Here is a 22773-nt window from a genome sequence, read left to right as displayed (position 1 = left end):
TATTCAGAATTGTCTAATCTTTTTTCTTATTTTTATAAACTTTTAATTTCAGAATGCTTTTAGATTTACATAAAAATTACATCTTATATAAGTGTAGTAAATTTGTCACAGCTAATGAACCAAAATTGATATATTATTGCCAGGTGAAAATTATGCTTTAACCAAACTTTCTTAGTTTTTGCCTGATTTCTTTTTTTCTGTTCCAGGCTTCCATGTGGGATATTACATTACGTTTGGTGTTCACATCTCCTAAGCTATTCTTAAATATGATAATTTCTCACAATTCACTTGTTTGTTACTGAAAGATTTCTTGTTTGTTTAATGAGAGTTTTAAGCAATCTTGATCAGGTATTTGATAAAATATCCTCATGTAGAATTTGCTTGATGATTTCCTTATGTTATGATTGTGGTTATAGGTTTTGGGGATAAAGATTACAGAGACAAAGTGACCTCCTAATTGTATCAAAGATACATGCTATAAACATGACTTACCACTATTGATACTCATACTAATTACCTGATTGACATAGTGTGTTTCATGTTTATCCATTGTAACCCTTTATTCTCCTCTACATACTATCGTCTTTGAAAGGAAGTCACTATGTGGTCCACACTTAGGCAGTGGGGAGTTATGCTCCACCACTTGGAGGATAGAATATCTACTTAAATATTTGTAGTTTGTCTGCATATAAATTTGTCTATATCCCCTATTAAGGTATTATTTAATAATTTATATCAGTATGGAATCATCTTTATTCATTTCTCACTTGTATTTATTTTGTTTCTGAAACTGTTTTAGCCTTGGCCATTGAAAAGTCTTTTATTTGGCTCATGTGTCCCTTTGACATAGTCCTTTTTTGTGGACTTTATTGTTATTATAGTTGTTATATTGAGCATTTTCTTACTTCCTGGGCCTATATACTAGATGCTCTAGACTTATCTTGTTTAATTCTTGCCCCAGTCTAAGAATCAACTATTTCTCCAAGAATTTCTGATTCCTTTTATTAGGAAAACAGTATTGGAAACCAAATCAAAGAAGTCAGATGCACTCCCTACTACTGAGGTGTAGTTTTTAGGTCATCTCTAATGACAGAGCTTGAATATGTAATAAGTTAACACACACTCACACATAGATGTAATATATATATATATGCATGCATTATATGTTTGTATAAATATAATGTATATTATATATGTGTGTATGTATTAATCCATGTATATGCACATATCTATAAATGTTTCTGTATACAAACATCAATATCTTTAGTCAGAGTTGATTTCAAAGAGAAGAAATACGGTAATATTTTAAATTAGAATTATCCTCTTTTTATCTGTGAGATACATAGATAAATAGAAGAGTGTAGAAACGTTAAAGTAGAAAAAATAAAAATTGTCTCTGTCTGAAATATATTAAGATAAAAAATTAAGTGGATTAAATTAGTTGAAAGAAGATAACAAAAGGAAACATTCTCAATTTGCCTACCTTGGATAACTAGGCTAGTATGAAACTTTAGAATATAAGTAACATACAGTTTTTAAAATTTCATTTCAATAGCTTTAGGAGTAGATGTGGTTTTTGATTACATCAATGAATTATATAATGGTGATGTCTAGGATTTCAGTGCACCTGTCATCTGAAAAATGTGCATTGTATGCAATAGGCAGTTTATCATCCCTCCCTCTCCTCCTCCTTTCTGAGTCTCCAGTATCCACTACACCACTCAGTATGTCTTCGTGCACCCATAATTTAGTTCCCACTTATGAGTTTGAACATGCAGTATTTGATTTTTGATTCATAAGTTACTTCACTTAGAAAAATGGCCTCCAGTTCTACCCAGTTTGCTGCAGTAGATTATTTGGTTATTTTCAATAGTAATATATTGTATAATGCATATATATCATTTTCTTTATTCACAAATCAGATGATAGACACTTAGGTTGATTCTATATATTTGCAATTCTAAATTTTGCTGTGATAAACATATACATGTGGGTGTCTTTGGGATATAGTGACTTCTTTGCTTTGAGGAGATACTCAGTAGTGGGATTTCTGGATAAGATGGTAGATCCATTATTATTTCATTGAGAAATCATCATATCATTTTCCTTAGAAATTTTACTAATTTGCAAGCCCACCAGCAGTGTGTAAGCTTTCATTTTCACCACATTTGTGACAAAGTCTATTATTATTTGACTTTTTAATTATGACCATACTAGCAGGAGTAAAGTAATATCTCACTATGGTTTTAATTTGCATTTCTGTGATGCTTAGTGATGTCTAGCCTTTTTTCACATATTTGTTGGCCATTTTTATTTCTTCTTTTGAGAAATTATATTTCATGTCATTTACCTGACTCTTGATCAGATTTTTTTGTTTTTTTTTTCTTGCTGACTTGTTTGAGTTATCTGTAGATTCTGGATAGTAGTCCTTTATCAGATGCAAAGTTAGCGATTTTTTTTCATTCTGTGAGTTGTCTGTTTACACCAATAATTATTTCTTTTGCTACGCAGAGACTTTTAGATTAATTAGGTTCCATTTGTTTATTGCGTTTCCATGTGGAGTCTTCACAATAATATTTTTTTTGTGGGCCAAAGTCCAGAAGAGATTTTCCTAGGTGCTCTTCTAGAATTTTCATAGATTCAGGTCTTATATTTAACTTTAATTCTTCTTGAATTAGTTTTTCTATACAATGAGAGACAGGGTCGTAGCTTTATTCTACTACATGTGGCTATTTAATTTTCCTAGCAATGTGTAGTGAATAGGATGTTCTTTTTCAAATTAATGTTTTTATATGCTTTGTAATATGGTTATGCTTTGTAACCCCTCTCAAATCTCATATTGAATTCTAATCTCCATAATCTCCACATGTCAAGGGAGAGACCAGGTAATTGTAATCGGATTATGGGGGTGATGTCCCCCATTCTGGTATCATGATAGTGGGTGAGTTCTCATGATATCTGATGCATTTATAACTGTGTAGTAGTTCCTCCTGTATTCATTCTCTCTCCTGCAACTTTGTGAAGAAGGTGCCTCCACCATAACTTTATGTTTCCTGAGACCTCCCTGGCCATGTGGAACTGTAAGTCAATTAAACCTCTTTCCTTTCTAAATTATCCAGTCTTGGGCAGTTTTTTTTATAGTCGTGTAAGAACAAACTAATACGGTAAATTTGTGATGCATAGAGTGGAGTGCTGCTATAAAGATACTCTAAAATGTAAAAGCAACTTAGCAACTGGGCAACAGGCAGAGGTTGTAACAATTTAGAGGTGCTCAGAAGAAAACAGGAAGATGTAGGAAAGTTTGAAACTTCCTTGAGATGTGTTGAATGGCTTTGACCATAATGCTGATAGTGATAATGGACAAGGAAGTCCAGGCTAAAGCGGTCTCAGACAAAGATGATAAATTTGTCGTGAACTGGAAAACATGTGATTTTTGCTATTCTTTAGTAAAGAGACTGGTGGCATTTTGCCCCTGCCTTATAGATCTGTAAAACTTTGAACTTGAGGGAGATGATTTAGAGTATCTGGTGGAAGAAATTTCTAAGTACTAAAATGTTCAAGAGGTACCTTGAGTGCTCTTTAAATCATTCAGTTTTATGCATTCACAATGATATGGTTTGGAATTGGAGCTTATGTTCCAAAAATATGCAGCGTGATGCAATAAAAAGGATAAGTTCATGTCATTTGCAGGGACAGGGATGAACCTGGAAACCATCATTCTCAGCAAACTCACACAGGAACAGAAATCCAAACACTGCATGTTCTCACTCATAAGTGCAAGTTGAACAATTAGAACACATGGACACAGGGAGGGGAACATCACACACCAGGGCTTGTTTGGGCAGTGGGGAACTAGGGGAGGGATAGCATTCAGAGAAATACCTAATGTAGATAACAGATTGATGGGTGCAGCAAACCACCATGACAAGTGTATACATATGTAAGAAACCTACATGTTCTGTACATGTATCCCAGAACTTAAAGTATAATAAAAAAATAAAAATAAAAACTCATCTTCTGGGGAAGAATTCAAGCCTGCTGTGGAAATTTGCATAAGTAATGAGGAGTCAAATGTTAGTTACCAAGAAAATGGGGAAAATGTCTCTAGGGCACATCAGAGGTCTTCATGGCAGCCCATCCCATCACAAGCCCAGAGGCCTAGGAGGACTAATAATTTTGTGGGCTGGGTGAAAGACCTTACTGCTTTGTGCAGTCTCAGGACTTGGTGACCTGCTTCCCAGCCATGGGTAAAACGGGTCAATGCACAGCTCAGGCCATTGCTTCAGAGAGCGTAAGCTTCAAGCCTTTGCAACTTCCACATGGTGTTGAGGCTGTGGCTACACAGAAGTCAAGATTGAGGTTTGGGAACCTCCATTTAGAATTCAGAGGATGTATGGGAACACCTGAATGTCCAGGCAGAAGTTTACTGCAGGGGTGGAGTCCTCATGGAGAACTTCTGCTAGGGCAGTGTGGAAGGAAGATGAGGAATTGGACCCTCCACACAGTCTCCACTGGGATACTGCCTATTGGAGCTCTGAGAAGAGGGCCACTGTCCTACAAACCTCAAAATGGTAGATCCACTGGTAGCTTGCACTGTGTGCCTGGAAAAGCTGCAGACACTCAATGCCAGCCAATAAAAGCAGCCAGGAAGATGGCTGTATTCTCAAAAGCCATAGGGTTGGAGCTGTCCAAGACTGTGGGAAGCCTATTTCTTGCATTAGCATGACCCAGATGTGAGACATGAAGTCAAAAGAGATAAATTCAGATGTAAGATTTAATGGCTGCCCTGCAGTATTTCAAACTTGCATGGGGCCTGTAGCATCTTTGTTTTGGCTAATTTCTTCCATTTGTAATGAAAACATTTACCCGACGCCTGTATCTCCGTTGTGCCTGTATCTCCATTGTATCTTAGAAGTAACTAACTTACTTTTGATTTTATAGGCTTCTAGAAAAAAAGGACTTGTCTTGTCTCAGATGAGACTTTGGACTTGGTATTTTGGGTTAATGGTAAAATGAATCAAGATTTTAGGTGACTATTGGAAAAGCATAATTGGTGTTGAAATGTGAAAGAAACCTGACATTTGGGAGGGTGTTGGGAAAAACAGTAAAGGGGAAAGGACTTACAGAGTGCCTACATAAATTGGTTATGAGTAACACCTAAACAAGGAATAACAAACTATGGAAGACTGCAGGAGACCTCTGAGAAGGAAGGCCTCTCCATGCCTCATGATCCAGTGCAGGGTGGCCTAGGCTCTGTTACTGTAAACATTGTGCTCAAGACGTAAAACCCCTTTGTAGCACTATGACGTAGCCAGACTTGTAGGCTCCTTGTAAGGGCTGCATTCCATTAGCTGCACATATATAACAGGTTAAAGATAACCACGTTCTTGTTTTGTGAAATTCCCAAACTGCCACTGTTATCAATCTTTTTTTTCCTTTTTTTTTTTTTTTGAAACAGAGTTTCGGTCTTGTTACCCAGGCTGGAGTGCAATGGCGTGATCTCGGCTCACCGCAACCTCCGCCTCCCAGGTTCAGGCAATTCTCCTGCCTCAGCCTCCTGAGTAGCTGGGATTACAGGCACGTGCCACCATGCCCAGCTAATTTTTTGTATTTTTAGTAGAGACGGGGTTTCACCATGTTGACCAGGATGGTCTCGATCTCTTGACCTCGTGATCCACCTGCCTCGGCCTCCCAAAGTGCTGGGATTACAGGCGTGAGCCACCGTGCCCGATGTTATCAATCTTTAGAATAACACACCAGTTCCAGCTCACTGGTTCACTTCCGGCTCACTGATTCACTCCACCATCACTTCACCCACTCCCCACCATCACTCCAACCCTACCCTATAAATCAGAGTGATTGCAACCAATAAATGGTGTGAATAATCAGAGCTTGGGATCTTCACTGCCTTCTCCAGTGTAATAAGTGATGGCTCCCTGGTCCCACTGTCTCCCTTAATCTGTCTTTTACTCATTCCTTTGTGACACCAAACTCGGAGCACCCACGATTGATGTAGGGCTGGCTCCCTACAGGAGGGGCCAGGAGTGCAATGATGTGGTTAGGCTTTGTGTTCTCTCCCAATCCTCATTTTGAATTATAATCCTCATAATCTCCATAATGCCCAAGTGTCAGGAGAGAGACCAGGTGGAGATAATTGGATCATGGGGGTGATTTTTCCCATTCTCTTCTCATGATAGTAAGTTCTCATGATATCTGATGGATTTATAAGTATTTGGTAGTTTCTCTGCATTAATTTTCCCTCCTGCCCCTTGTGAAGAACGTGCCTTGCTTCCCTTTCACCTTCTGCCATTATTGTAACTTTTCAGAGGCTTCCCCAGCCATGTGGAACTGTGAGTCTATTAAAACATTTTTATTTCTAAATTATCCAGTCTCCAGCAGGTCTTTATAGCAGTGTGAGAATGGAATAATACATCTTGTCAAAGACCAATTGGAAATAAATGTTCAACCTTATTTCTGGATTCTGATTCTGTTATATTGGTCTATGTATCTGCTTTTATACCAATACTATGCTGTTTTTGTTACTGTAGACTTGTAAAACAATTTGAAGTCAGGTAATCAGATACCTCCTGCTTTATTCTTTTTGCTTAGGATTTCACTGGCTATACATGTTCTTTTTTGATTCCCTATACATTTTAGGATCAAATTTTCTAAACAGGTTAAAAAAATGTTGGAATTTTGAATTTTGATAGGAATTGCAATGAATATGCAGATTGCTTTAGGTATTATGGTCATTTTCTCAATATTAGTTATTTCAATTCATGAACATGGGATGTATTTTCACATTTGTTTCATCTATGATTCCTTATAGCTATGTTCTTTGGTTTCTCCTTGTAGAGATAGTTTTCTCACTTAGTTAAGGATATTCCTTGGCATTTAAAAAAAAATACATATAAGGGGATTGAATTCTTGATTTAATTTTCAGTTTAGTCATTGTTGGTGTATAATAGTGCTACTTTTTTTTGTAGAGTGATTTTTGTAACCTGAGACTTCACTGAGTTTATATACGAGAACAAGGAGTTTTTTGGAGGACTCTTTAGGTTTTTCTGGTTATGGGATTGTATCTTCAGCAAACAAAGACATTTTGACTTCTTCTTTGCTAATCCAGATACTCCTTTTTTTTTTTTTTTTTTTTTTTTAACTTGCCTGCTTCCTCTAGCTAGGACTTCCAGTACTATGTTAAAATAGAAGTAGTGAAAGTGGGTACTATTTTCTTGTTCCAGTTCTTAGAGAAAGTGCTTTCAGCATATCCCCATTTAGGAAAATGTTGGCTGTGTGATCTTCATATGCATCTTGTTTTTCATATGCATCTTTTATCATTCTGGGATATATTCCTTCTCTGAATAGCTTGATGACTGTTCTTTTCTTAAAAGGTGCTAGATTTTATGAAATGCTTTTTCTACATCTATGGAGATGATTATTTTGTTTTTAATTCTGTTTATGTGATGAATCACATTGTATTGAGTATCTCAAACATCCCCACATCCCTGGAGTGAAACCCAGTTGATCATGATGAATTATGTTTTTGATATGCTGTGGATTCAGTTTGCTAGTATTTTGTTGAAGATATTTACATCTCTATTCATTGGAAATATTCTGTTTGTTGTTGTTGTCACTTCTTGGCTTTGGTATAAGAATAGTACTGGCTAAATGGAATAAATCAGGGAAAATTCCCTCTTTTTGAATCTCTTGAAATAGTTTCAGTAGAATTATTATCAATTATTTAAATGTCTGATGGAATTCAACTGTGAATCAATCTGGCCCAAGGCTTTTTTTGTTGCTGTTGGCAGTTTTTTTAATACTGATTTAATCTCACTGCTTGTAATTGATATATTCATTATTTCTACTTCCTCCTGATTCAAGCTAGAGGTGGGGTTGTATATTTTCAGAAATTTATCCCTTTACTTCAGATTTCAAGTTTGTGTTCATAGGAGTGTTCATGGTAGCCTCTAATTATCTCTTGTATTTCTGTGTTGTCAGTTGTGATGTCTCCATTTTCATTTCTAATTGAACTTTTCTGAATTGGTCTTCTCTCAGTTAATCTAGGTAGTAGTCTTTTAATTTTATCTTTTGAAAGCACCAGCTTTTTGTTTTATTAATTTTTTTGTTTGGGGTATGTGTGTATGCTTGCATTTTTTCAATTTCCTTTATTTCTCCTCAGATTTTGTTCTTTCTATTTTTTCTGCTAACTTAGGGTTTGGTTGGTTCTTTTCTCTCTAGTTACTGGAGGCATAACAATAGGTTGCCGGTTTGTAATATTTTAGACTGTTTGCTGTTGGCATTTAGCACTATAAACATTCCTCTTAGCACTGCTTTTGCTGTATCACACAGGTTTTAATAACTCTTATCACTGTTATCATTCATTTTGAACTTTTTGGAAACATTTCCATCTTGATTTTATTGTTAAACAAAAAATCATTCAGGAGCAGATTGATTTATCTTCATATGTTTGTATAGTTTTGAATATTCTTTTTGAATTGATTTCTAGTTTTATTCTGCTATGGTCTGAGAAGATACTTGATATTATTTTCACTAAAAAAAATTTATTGAGACTTTTTTGTGGCCTATTGCATGGTATATCTTGCTTCAAGTCCTTGTGCTGAGAGGAATGTATATTCTACAGTTCTTGGGTAGAATATTCTGTAAATATCTGTTAGGACCATTTGTTCTAGACTGCAGTTTAAGTGCAGTATTTCTTTGTTGACTTTCTCTCTCAATGATCTATGTAGTGCTCTAAGTGAAGTGTTTATGTTCTCCACTATTATTGTGTAGCTGTCTAACTCTTTCTTTAGGTTTAGTCATGCTTTATGCACTCTTTCTGAAATTATGTGCATGTATTTTTGGGATTGATATATCTTCTTCTTGTTGAGTTGAACTACTTATCATTATATAATGACCTTCTTTGTCTTTTCTTTGTTAACTGTTGTTGCTTTAAAATCTGTTTTATCTAATATAAGAATAACTACTCATATTTGCTTTTGGTTTCCATTTGCACGAAATGTCTTTTTTCACCTCGTTACCTTGAGTGTATAAGAATCCCCATGTATTAAGTGTGTCTCCTGAAGACAGTAAGTATTTGGTTTGTAATTTTTTAATACACTCTGCCAATCTGTATCTTTTAAATAAAGTAGTTAGACCATTTACATTCAACCTTAATATTAAGATAGGAGGTACTGTTACAGTCATCATGTTCCTACCTAATGACTTTGTATTCTTTATTGCATTATTGTTTTATTAGTCCTGTGAATTTTGTTCTTTCAAGACTTTCTCTTCTGGTGCATATTGACATTTTGTTTTGAGATTTAGAACTCCTTTTAGCATTTCTTGTAACTCTGGTCAAATGTTGATAAATTCCCTCAGTATTTGCTTGTTTAGAAGAGATGTATTTTTTCTTTATTTATGAAACTTAGTTTTGCTGGATACACAATTCTTGGCTGGGAGTTATTCTACTTAAGGAGACTAGAGATAGGACCCCAATCCCTTGTAAGACTCCTACTGAGAAGTCTGCTATTAGCCCGAGGTTTTCTCATATAGGTTACCTGATGCTTTTGTCTCACTGCACTTAGAATTATTTTCTTCATCAACTTAGGTAGCCCAAAGACCACATGCCTTGGTGATGTCCTTTGTGCAGTGACTCTCACAGGAGTTCTTTGAGCTTCTTGTATTTGGATGTCTAAACATTTAACAAGGCCAGAAAAGTTTTTCTCAATTAGTCTCTCAGGTAAGTTTTCTAAACTTTTTGCTCTCTTTTCAACCTCAAGAAGATTTATAGGTTTGGCCTTTTTACATAATCCCGTATTTCTTATAGACATTGCTCTTTATTTTTAATTTTTGTTTGATTAGGTTAATTGAAAGTCGTGTCTTTGAGCTCTGAAATGTTTTCTTCTATGTGATGTACTCTATTGCTAAAATTTTCCACTGCATTTTATAATTCCCTAAATGTGTCTTTTATTTCCAGAAGTTTTGATTGAGTAACATGAGTTTTTAAGAGGGAGATTTGTCTATCTTTTTTCTTATATAAAGAGTAAAAGTCTACTTGTCTCTGAGATGATTCAGTACAGAAGAGTATAGATATATTCAGAAGTATAAGTAGAGCTGGAGATCTGGTTCAGATTTGCTTGGTAATCTCTTACACCATATGAACAAGGACAAAAAACTTGGAAATGAAAAAATTTAAAAAACATAAAGACTAAATTATTTTTAGTGTTTTTCATCTTTAATTTTATTTAATAGAGGACTGTATAAGCACTGAAAAGGGCAATATTATCAGGTTTAATTTACTTTTTCAAAGTTTTTCCCCCAGTTTTATTGAAGTGTACTTGGCAAATAGAGTTTATATATATTTAAGGTGTACAACATGATGTTTTGATATATGCATACAATGTAAAATGATTACTCTCAGTTAAGCTAATTCACACATCTATCATCTCCCATAGTTACACTATGTTTGTATGTGTGTGTATGTGTGTGGTGAGAGCACTTAAACTTAATGCTCTCTACAAATTTCAAGTATGTAATAAGAGTATAATTAACTTTAGTTACCATGCTGTAATTACATTTCTAGAAATTATTTATCTTGGATAACTGAACTTTGAAACCATTAGACCAACCATACCTACTTTTTTCCATCCTAACCCCCGGCAACCACCATTTTACTCTACTTCTATAAATTTGACTTTTTTAGGTACTACATATGAGTAGAATCATGCAGTATTTGTCTTTCAGTCTCTGACTTATTTCATGTAGCATAATGTCCTCTGGGTTCATTCTTGTTGCCACATATGATAGGTTTTTTTTTTATTAAGACTGAATAATATTTTATTGTCTGTGTGTGTATGTGTGTGTACCACATTTCTTTATCCATCCATTTGTTAACCAATATGTAGGTTGTTTTCATATCTCTGTTATTGTGAATATTGCAGCAAAGAACATGACATGCAGTTATCTCTTTCAGACCTTGATTTTATTTCCTTTGAATATATATCCAGAACTGTGACTGCTGGATCATATGAAAATTTTATTTTTAATTTTTTGCAGAACTTCCATAATGTTTTCCATTATGGCCATACCAATTTACATTCCCATTAACAATTTGTAAGGATTATCTTTTCTCTGCATTTATGACTGTTGTCTTTTACATTTTCTGATAATTGCCTTTTAGTCAAGTTTTTTAGAATAATAACCCAGAGATCAACTCAGATTTCTTCAATCCTTAAAACTGAGATGAAATTTTGGGTTCATTACTACTTGTTGTCATGTAGATGTTCAATTCCAACTCAATAGTTCTGTATTCCTCGTGATCACAATTAAAATGTGGCTACAATGCTTTCAGTTCAATCTCTTACACAGGAGCTTAATGTGTAAAATATTGCTATTTTTATTTATCTCTAAATTTTATTATCTCTTAATTTATTAGACTTGACTATACATATTTTGGGATGGTATTAGAAGTGTGTTTCATCATTAGAAGTAACTTTGAATAATATGTTAATATCTCTACCCTTAAAATATTTTAAAACAATTTTGAATAATTATTAAATTCAATCAGTGAATGTGCCCCTGGATGGATTTAATTAAATACATACTCAAAATTCTTGCCTCTCATATGTGGTAAATATAATTCATTGTGTTTGAAGCAGGCTATCTTTATCTTTGTTGAGGTATAAATCCACCCTTCTTGTATTTGGCACCATTTTCATGTTTTCAGAAGTAACATCTCTTCATGACATCTTTAAATGCTTTTTCAGATGTTTCTAAAATGTGACAAATGATTACAATAATAACATAAATTCTCACTTGTCTCCTTGCCTTGACTATGTTGGATCAATGATAGTTGAAATAGAGACAAGTTAAAAGGTCTCTAGGACTTTTTTTGGATGAAGGCTTACATTTCATTCTTTAGCTCATCTTGTTTCTGAAAACTAACTCCAAATGACCTAGCCTACTTTCTGCACTATGCCACCATAAAACAAAAGTCCTAGAGTAGTTAATGAAAGTATAACACTTAAAGCAGAACCTGATGTATAATCCCATTCTATAAGTGTTAGTGATCAGTACTTCTGATGGACACTGTATAACACAAAGCTACTTCTCAATTTCAGCTATCCAATAAGATATTAATTAGTCAAGCACTTGTAGATGTCATTAGTTCCTTCTTTTTTGGTAAATGTTAAATCTGAATTGTTTATCATTAGTAACTGTTATGAGTTCTACTTGATATTTTCTAAAATAAAAATATTCTATATAGTTTAGGTGACTCATTCTAACTAAAAGAAATACTCTAGAAACTAAAAAACCAATAATTGATAACTATAAACAAAGTACTATTTACAATTGCTAGAAATAAATAGGCAGTAAACATTTAAATGCAGTAATATTAGACATACATAGGTTAAAGTATATAATGTTTGCTAAAAATTGATTAATTTTCTGATATTTTTTCTGCATATGTCTCCATATAATTTTTAAAACCTACTAAAATTTAACTTTTATCTATAGGAAATACAACTTCTGATAGTCTAATGATTTCTGTTTCTTAAACTTGTATTTTTTTTTTTTTTTTTTTTTGAGACAGTCTCTCTCTGTTGCCCAGGCTGGAGTGCAGTGGCGCAATCTCAGACACAGCATCTATGCCGGGCTAATCTTTGTATTTTTAAAATGTGGAGTTTTACATTGCTGGCAAGGCTGGTCTTGGACACTTGACCTCAGGCAATCCGCCCGCCTTGGCCTTGCAAAGTGCTGGGATTACAGATGTGAGCCACTGCACCTGGCCACAAATGTTTGCTTTTATCAAAAAGATACTTTCAAAAATTTGTGAACATATAAACATATGTTTTATTGAATATTAAGCTTAAAATACTAAGCTGTCACTAATAAGTAGCTCTCATACACATAAGATCCTTTCATGCCTTGATATCTTTTAAAAATATATTCAGTTTTGTGCCTCATTAAGAACCATAGTTTTCAAGATAGATGAATTTTTCTCAAGTACAAAATTTCTCACCATTTGAGAGAAAAATGAGTGCTTTTATATTGTACTGATTGCTATCCTTAAATTCCTGACATCATTGAAAACTATTTTTATGAAATAAATTCTTACTTAAAAGTTCAGTATATCAGTTTACTACTAGCAATATACCTTACACACTGATTTTTCCCATAACCTGGTTATGGAGCTTTATTAAAAAAAACATAAATAAAAGGATACATTTTATTAATATAATAAGAGGTACTTTGCATTTGTAAGATACATTATCCATGCTTTGAATTACATAGAATTCAATAGTTTTTCTCTGGTTTGTGGTAGGGTTATAGAAAATGATTATATAAATTACATATTTATATGGCATATTTATTCTTTGGTATATATAAACTGTAAGAACAAAGAGACTGTATTCATTTATGTTACCAAATGTCCTTTCATTTAAATATTGATTTTATAAAACAGTTAAACAACTATGATGTATATTATATTCTCATTATTAAAAGAAAGCTATGTATTAAGCCAATAAGAAGAGTCAAGATTTCAACATTTTTAATTAGATTTGGGAAAAAAAAAATCTAACATCTTTTTGCAGTAAGTGTCCATGTAAGCTTATATATCTTTAAAATATTAGTAAAATAATGTTTTATACCAATAGAATATCTCTTACCTGAAGTGCTTGGGACCAGAAGTGTTTCAAATTAAGACTTTTTAGAATTTTTGAATTCTTGCATTTACCTAATGAGATATCTTGGGATGACACCCAAGTCTAAACATAAAATTTACTTATGTTTTATACATACACCTCTTACACATAGCCTACAGATAATTTTATGCAATACTTTAAATAATTTTGTAAATAAAACAGACTTTTGGTTGCAACTCCTCACATTAGGTCAGATGTGAAATTTTTTGCTTATGGTGTTTGCATTTTGTAGCATTTTGAGTTTCAGAATTTAGATCGGAAATCCTCAACCTGTATATGCTTTGAGAAGTAAATTACAGTCAGTGTTTTGGTGGCAGGGAATTGTCTCTGTTAGGTGATGGGTAAAATATATTCTTGACACAAATTTTATTCAAGTTTATTTTCAGGGTAAAATAGAAAGCTAAGCTCACTTGAAAAAAAAAATCTCTAGAATTTTCAATGTCTGATTTCAAAGTGTTACAAAAAAGCAGAGAATTCCTCTCAACAATGCTTGTCCAAAAGAAACATTTTCACTTTGGATAAAATTAAGATGGCAGGAAAGCATTAAGTGTCTGTCTCCTCACCTCCAACACAAAGAGTAACTTAAAACAGAGGTTTGTTGACAGTAAAGCCCTTGGTGTGTTATCCATTTCATGTAGCTCAAATCAAATAATTCAAAGCATAGCTCGCTTGCTTTCAAGAATAGCTTGCTAGGAAATATCTTTATCCAAAAATGTTAACAACTCATCTAGGCAACAGATGCCTGGATATATTTAAAGAGTTGTTTGGAAAAGTCATAACTTTTTTGAAATATTGAATCATTTTTGTAAGAACTGGTGACATCTAAGCTACTAATGTCTATTTTTATCTTATAAGTATTTTCTTCTTTGTTATGTATAAGTGAAAATAAAAAGTACTAAGATTGACATTTTCATTGTAAATGAAGATTTGTTTTTCTCCTTTTCTAAGTTTTTTCATTTTTGTTTTTTACTAAGGTGTCTTTGTCTTAATGGTATTATATATGCCATTTTGCAAAGAAGCCTAATTGAACTTTCTTATCTCTCAAAACTCCAAATGATGGAATAGCATCTATAGCAGAATCTGCATAAAACCCTGTAGCTACTATGTACAATATTTAAATAAATTAGTGCTGTGATACATGTGGATGTATATGCCTGTGGAGATACGAGATTTTTTTTTTAAGAAAGTGCAGTTCTGGACTCTGTGGTTGTCTGTCAAATCACTGAGAATAAAATAAGGAATGTATCCTCTAATCTTTGCAGTACATTCATTTAGGACTTTGTTGCATCTTAAGTTTTTTTTCACAAGTTATCTCAGTCCCTACCCTGATCTGTCTATTCAGCTGTTGCTTTGTATTCTAGATAATGAAACTAAAATATCTAAATATCCACAGCTATATTAGGGCTAAGTTAGAAGTAAGGATGTTTCCTTTCTCTCTGAGGCCTAAAAATAATGAAAGGTTAAGTACTGCCACAAACCTAAACTGAGATAATCAAGCCTTATATGCTTGAACGTACATGGTGTGGTGTGAGTTATAAATATAGTTAAATGTATGAAACCAGATAGAGAATGGTATTCCCAATAACTACAGAGGAGTATTTCCTAATTAGAAAACTGTCAGAGTAGAAGAGACCAAACTATACTCACTAGTAAAATCCTAAATCTAAATATTCATCACAAAAGTTGGATCTTTTGTTTGTTTGTTTTTGTTTTTGTTGTGTTTTGTTTTGTTTCATAGATTTTTTTTACAATTTTAATGGCAAAATATAATAATAGTAAACTGCATATTGTAATAAAGTATTAAGAAGTGAATACACTTTAGATATTTACTTCTAGGAGTAAAAGTTGAATCTTAAAAGCATTTTTGTTATTTAAACTTTTAACATTAGAAAAATTGAGGCACATTATTAGTAACAGTTCTTATTGTGCATGAGGGAGGACAGAGAGGGAAATAAGAAGTTAACTATTCTTTTTTTTTTTTTTTTTTGAGATGGAGTTTCGCTCTTGTTACTCAGGCTGGAGTGCAATGGCATTATCTCAGCTGACCGCAACCTCCACCTCCTGGGTTCAAGCAGTTCTCCTGCCTCAGCCTCCTAAGTAGCTGGGACTACAGGTGCGCACCACCGTGCCCAGCTAATTTTTGTATTTTTAGTAGAGACGGGGTTTCATCATGTTGACCAGGATGGTCTCGATCTCTTGACCTCATTATCCACCCACCTCAGCCTCCCAAAGTACTGGGATTACAGGTGTGAGCCACCTTGCCCGGCCCGAAGTTAACTATTCTTAAGGCCAACCTCATGCAATAACTCTGGGCTTGAAGATAATACCCCTTGGGCTTAAATTTATCTACTAAAGGGCTTTAATGAGTTCATTTCTCACCACTGTAAACAGAAAATGAAACAAGGTATTGTCACATCAAAGTGACTACATATGTGTTTTAAAATGTTTTGGATTTGTCTTCCAAGACTGCGACCTCAGGGTCCAAAGTACAGCTGAAGCAACTCACCACGTTTATTTAAATATAGCATCAATATAACTCCTTAGTTGCTGAATTTATGTTTTAAGGGAGTAAAAATTATTTTTAATGTTGAATGAGATGGTCATTGGAGTTTCACTTCACAGTCCAAGGGAAACTTAGAAAATTGTATGGAGATTAGAGACATACACTTTGGAACAACTTCTATCTAGAACCAACTATTTCAGACAAAAAGCAAAGCAGTATATAATTAACTATAAAAAGGATATTCAATGTAAATTTGCAGACTGCAAGCCTCTGCAAAAATACAAGTTATTTTTATTGGTTAATAAAGCCTTTTCTCAAATTACCCATCTATATAGGTTTCATTGCAGACTAAGATTTTGCTCTGAAATAAATTTTGGAGCCACATGCTATAGAACTATACATTAGAGAAAAATGTGCAGACAATAATATTATACATGAAAAAATATGTAAAGTAGGGTTTGTAGGCAAAGAATCAATGAAAATAAAGTTGCTAGGTCAAAATTGCAAATAATAAATGTCACCATCCCTGGTCTTGTGGTAGACTGTCTAATTGCATCTTAAAGCAGAATTAACGTGATAGGCATTTTTGTTATTTCTATTTTGAATGCATTATTCCAAATAACAACTTAGAAGAGAAGAATACTGTTAAAACATTGAGTTTTAGGTTCGATGTTTTACAGACGGCCCTACTGACAACACAGGTTATGTCAGCAACTGAAGCAGATGATATGGGAAGCAAATTAGGACCAAATTTAACGAGAGAGTTTAAGATCCAAAATAATTGAAGAGGCAAGTCACCTAGATGTTCTCTATAAATTCACAGCTGTTTATAATTTAAATCTGAAAAAAAATCCTCTGAGAAGAAGACTATATTTTTGAGTATGAACCAAAATTAAAAATGCAAACTTGAAGAACCAGAGCTGAAGCACGTATGATTCAGAATCCCAAGTCCAATTTCCCGGTACGTGCATCCTGAATTGTGGAGATACCTAACTAGGTTCCCTTCATAGCGTTAATGTGCTTTTGGCCAGTAGTCACATTTTTGTTGGGAAGTAGAGCTGCTGCTTCTGTCTTCATTTCCGTTGTATTTGACATGAGTGATCTTGACATGAGTGACCTTGCTGTCCTCTACCAACCCCTTACAATTTACTTGTTTTTATTTTCTCTAACACTTCTTCCTGTTTTGTTCTCTGCCTTTTGCTTGCTTTTCTTTTTATCCTACGTAGACTCATTGTCCTTTCTTTGTCCACAGTACATTCAAAGTTCTCAAAGTAGAACTTCCATAATGATATCCCTGGGTAGTATCATGTACTAAAGACTTAGATAATCCCATTCTTGGTAATTCCATTTTCATCCAAGACTTTCCTAACTGCCTATTTGTAGATAGTTCATAAATGGAATATGTTGAGAATCAGATCTTTATTTCCAACTGTTTCTTACTCAATACATTATCCATCATGCCTTAAGATATGAATAATTAAACTACTTTCCCGGATGTGAATCTCTTCTTATAGTCCACATTTAAATCAGTGAAGCTATTGTCTATACAATTTCAAATGCAATGATAAGATTCATTCATGACACCTCCTTCTCTCTCCAACCCCATATTCACATACTTAATCCAATACCAATTCTTTTATTTTTATTTTAGATTATTCTCAATCTGTTAGCTTTTTTCAAGTTCTGCAAATATGCTCATTCATTGCTATTATGCCATAACTAGACAATTTTGGAGATTCTTCACACAGGCCTTCTTTCAATTCTTTGTGCTCACCATGTACTCTCTCACCAGAGTAGTTTTCATTTGAAATTCCTTGCATCTATAATCTTTTTTCTTTTCCTCTTTGACAAGGTAACTCTTTTTTTAATTCTACAGTTCTCAGCTTAATTACAAAATGCCTTTTTTCTTTGAGTGCTTTTCTAGTAAAAGTTTTAAAAAGTTAGGCTTTTTGAGGGGGGCGAGGACAGAGCATGGCTCTGTTGTAAGGCTGGAGTGCAGTGGCGCGATCTTGACTCACTGCCACCTTGGCCTCCCAGGATTAAGGGATTCCTCTACCTCAGCCTTCAGAATAGCTGGGACTACAGGCACATGCCACCACACTCAGCTAATTTTTGTATTTTTAGTAGAGATGAGGTTTCACCATGTTGGCGAGGATGGTCTCAATCTCTTGACCTCATGATCCACCCGCCTCCCAAAGTGCTGGGATTACAGGCATAAGCCACTGCACCCTGCCAGAAGTTTAGACTTTTTTGTATGATTGTATGATTCCTTCATTACCAAATGTAGAAAAACTATAAAATATGTTATTAAAATTCTAACATTCAAGCAGTTCAATCATTTCCAAGCATGATCAATGCGAAACATAAATCCTTGAACTACTTATGTTCATTAATTTATTAATTCTTCCAGCAGATATTTTCTAACATCCTGTCATGTCAGGGAAATTTTTCTAGGCAATTAGGGATACATCAGTGACTGTAATAAGCAACATATTCTAGCTTGCAGTTTAGTGAAAGCAGACTGATAATAAAATAAATAACTATTTATGTATGTATACATATACAGAAATTATATTATTTGTGGAGAAAAAGAGGTAAGAAAGAGAGAGAGTGTGTTGGGGTGAGGAATTTGAATAGCAGAATCAGGAAATCTTTCCTGTGAAGGTGATGTTTGGGCTAAGGCTGAAGTGTTAAGCTGAGCTATGTGAGCATCTGGGAAAAGTGCCTTCTAGGCAAAAAGAATTGCAAATACAAAGGCAAATACACAACAGGTCATAGGTGACTCTAGTGACTGCTGTTTCTGTTGACTTTTAATTTCCAGGGATCTAGTGTTTCCTGCTATGTGATTTTCACTGATTCCAGTTTTTGTTTTGTTGTGATGAAAAACGTATTGTTATTTCTATGTGTTTGAAATTATCTTGCTTTATTTTTCCCTATCATTTCTACTTTTATACCTTTTCCATGAACATTGAAGCTTATAGTTAATTATATTCTATGTTAATTTGAATAATATATGTTGTTTTGTAATGGTCACATTATATGCTTTGTAGTTGGTTTAAGAATAGAAATACTAGGTAGTCATTATCTTTTTATTATATTTTCTAAATAAAATGTACTGAATAATCAATAAAGTACTATGATCACAATTAAGTTTCTATTATCATTCAGATTTTGCTTTTAGTTGAAAATTCTAATCACCTTCATTCCTTACAATTACTATAGCAGTAAAGGAATATATGTATGTATGTTTGTACACACACACACACACACACACACACACATAAAAATTCAAAATATTCTAGCTTACATTTTAGTGAAAATAGATGTATAATAAAATGAGTAAATAGATATGTATCTATACATCAACATAAAATATGTAATTTATGGAGAAAATAAAGGAGGTAAGAAAAATACTGCTGGGGTGAGCAATTAGAATAGGAGGATCAATTTTAATAGAAGGCTTTCCAGAGAAGGTGATGTATACTATATAAATAAATAAATGTCTATAATATAAATATAGTATTTTTTTGTAAATAAACAACAAAATATACTATAATCAATTACTAGACTACAATTACTAGACTATAAATACTATATACTATAAGTTACTAGACTATAACTACTATATACTATAAATATACTACATATACTATACTATAAATATTATAGTACATTATTATAGTATAGTAAGAAAAAAATGACTAAAGGTATATATAATATATACAATATTGCATATTTTATATATATAACTTATATAAGACATATTTTTAAATTTCCCAAGAAATTAAGTAATATAAGAAGTTTTTGTATTTGCTCAATATATTCCTATATATCTCTCCCCAAATCTGTTTTCTTTCACTTTAGACTGGTTTATCCTTAAGTACTTTTGAGAATTTTTGTTTGTTTCATTTTATTCAGGAAATATTCTCAGTCCCCTAAAGATTTTTCCCGTGTTTGAAAAATATGTGCATGTCAAATTTTTATTTAATTAAAAAAATGGCTGGGTATAAAAACAGGCAGTTTGTGGAATTTGGTTACTATGCCTAACTGCAAAAGGTTTGAGAAAGCCTACAAATCCATGACTAATTGAAAAGAGTTTGAGAAGCATAGAACTTGGTAGCTAATTTTTTGTAACAATTATGAATTGCTGCATGGGGAAGTATAATTTATTGGTGGACTATCCCTGCCAACAAACCTAAGTCCATAGCTAAGTCTGGTCATCATTCATCATAGGATTGGACTGGTTCTTTATTAACAATGTGATGTTGACAACAGATTTGGGAGGAAAATGGTAAGTCAGAGAAAGCAAGTATCTTAAATTGGTTTTCTGTGGCTCTAAATCTTTTACCAAATTTTCCTAGTGATACATTCTCTCAGGGATAGCTGATCTCTATGTTCTCCAATCTTCTCCCAAGAAGGACCACGTAATTTGCTGGGAATATGAAGCACTGTGTTAGACAGACATTTGTGAAGTTACTTAGAAAGCTGTTCTAATCTCGAATTAAGATAATTATAAATGACACCTGCAGCTTATATTTCTACCTGTCACTTTCATCCCACCCTCTTACACTGACATTCTGTTTTTGGTCTCATCTTCAATCACTACTAGCATATTGCAGCATAAAACAGAGTTAAGGGAGAGTATCATGTTTTTTCTGAACTGGATAAACTTGTTTTCCAAGTAAGATATTGCTATGAAGGCCATAGAATAATATGAAAATATATCTTGGGAAACTTTATTTTTAAATGTGTAAAAACTGTGTAAACATTTTTGTGCCTTTAGTCTTCTCATGCAATTTAGTTTTAAAGAGTTACTTTTTGAATTTGGGGTCTATAAAATAATTCCAAAGTTTCCCAACAGCTTAAAATATAAAAGTAACTATAAGACATTTTCATGCTGCAGCACATGTATAAACTTCTCTATGGCAAATGAAAGAAGATGTTTTTCTCTTTTTATACTAAAGTGCCTGGAAATATTTATTTTGTTTGTTTTGTGAATATAAAACTCAAACCCTGGACATTCTAAACAGGGAAAATATGAAGTACAAAAATTAAATGTATAGATCCATAATGAAAATTTAGACATAAGTAACCTACATATATTTACTATATATATTTAGCAATATATGTAAATATATATGTATATTCAGCAAGATATGTAAATATATATAGTATAGATTTATTCAATATATGTAGGTTATTTATCTCTAAATACTATTTTTTATATATATATATATATATACACATATATATAACGTAGACTAGATAGATATATGACAATAAATATAGAAGTTAATATAGATTTAAATGTAGATAGGTAGATAAATTTCCAAAAAATGGAAGTAGAAACTCAAAACTAAATATGTTTAGTATATGCGGTCAAGATGAATCTCTATCTAGATTGACATTAAAAAAAAACTTACTGCTTTTTAAGGGTGATTTATCAGAGAGGCATTTGGTAGCAAAGAAAGTCTTGCTTTTCTGAAAATATGAAAATAACAGATTACTGTGAGCAACAAGAAAGAATAAAAAATAGTCTTCCCCAAATGAATCTATGCTTTAGTGAAGGAAATAAGCATTTGAGTTATAATTGTTGCTCAATAAATCTGTAAAATATCAATGGTGTGCAAACAACTGAATAGACAGGGAATTTAAGAGTCAAATAAAATGGTTGGTTTTAAATTTTACTTTGCTAATTACTAGTTGTACACACATGGATAAATTGCTTTGAGCTTTGAACTCAATTTTCTCACTGACTGTATAAGTTTCTTTTGGCTGTCATAGCAAATTACCACAACATTGTTAGATTAAACAACAATAATTTATTATTTCACAGTTCTGGAGGCTGAAAGTCATAAATAAATATCAGTAGGCCTGTGATCTCATCAAAGGATCAATGGGAGGAAACTTTCCTCTTCAGCTTCTGCTAGCTCCAGGAGTTTCTTGCCTTGTGGCAGCATAACTCCAATCTGTGCCTCCATCTTCTCAAGGCTTTGTCTTCTTCATCACTACATTTTTCTCTTCTATCTCTAACAAGGACACTTACTATTGGATTTCAGGCCCACTCAATAGTCCAGTATAATATCATCCCAAAAATCTTTAACCTGATTATTTCTGCAAAGACATTTGATATAGTTTGAATATTGTTCCCTCCAAATCTCATATTGAAATACAATCCCCAATTTTGAAAGTGAAACCTAGTGGGGAATATTTGGATCATAGAGACAGATGCTTCCTGAATGGCTTTGTGCCCTCCCTGTTGTGTAATAAGTAAGTTCTTGCTTTACTAGTTTGTGGGAGGTCTGGTTGTTAAAGATTCTGAGACCTCTCTTCTCCCACTTTTTTGCCCCCTCTCTTTCCCTGTAACACATCATCTCCTGTTGCCTTCTGCCATGGGTAAAAGCTTTCTGAGGTCCTCACCAGAAGCCTACAGATGCTGGTGCCATGCTTCTTGTACAGCCTTTGGAACTGTGAGCCAATTAAACTTCTTTCCTTTATAAATTACCCAGTCCCCGGTATTTATTTAGAGCAATGCAAAATAGACTGTTTTTCAACCTCTTTTTC

The sequence above is a fragment of the Aotus nancymaae genome, unplaced genomic scaffold (genome assembly GCF_030222135.1).
Source record: "Aotus nancymaae isolate 86718 unplaced genomic scaffold, 86718_ANA_hifiasm-v0.15.2.pri h1tg000040l, whole genome shotgun sequence".
NCBI classification, from domain to species: Eukaryota; Metazoa; Chordata; class Mammalia; order Primates; family Aotidae; genus Aotus; species Aotus nancymaae.
The sequence above is the reverse complement of the archived record's forward strand: the minus strand, read 5'-3'. Positions refer to the sequence as shown.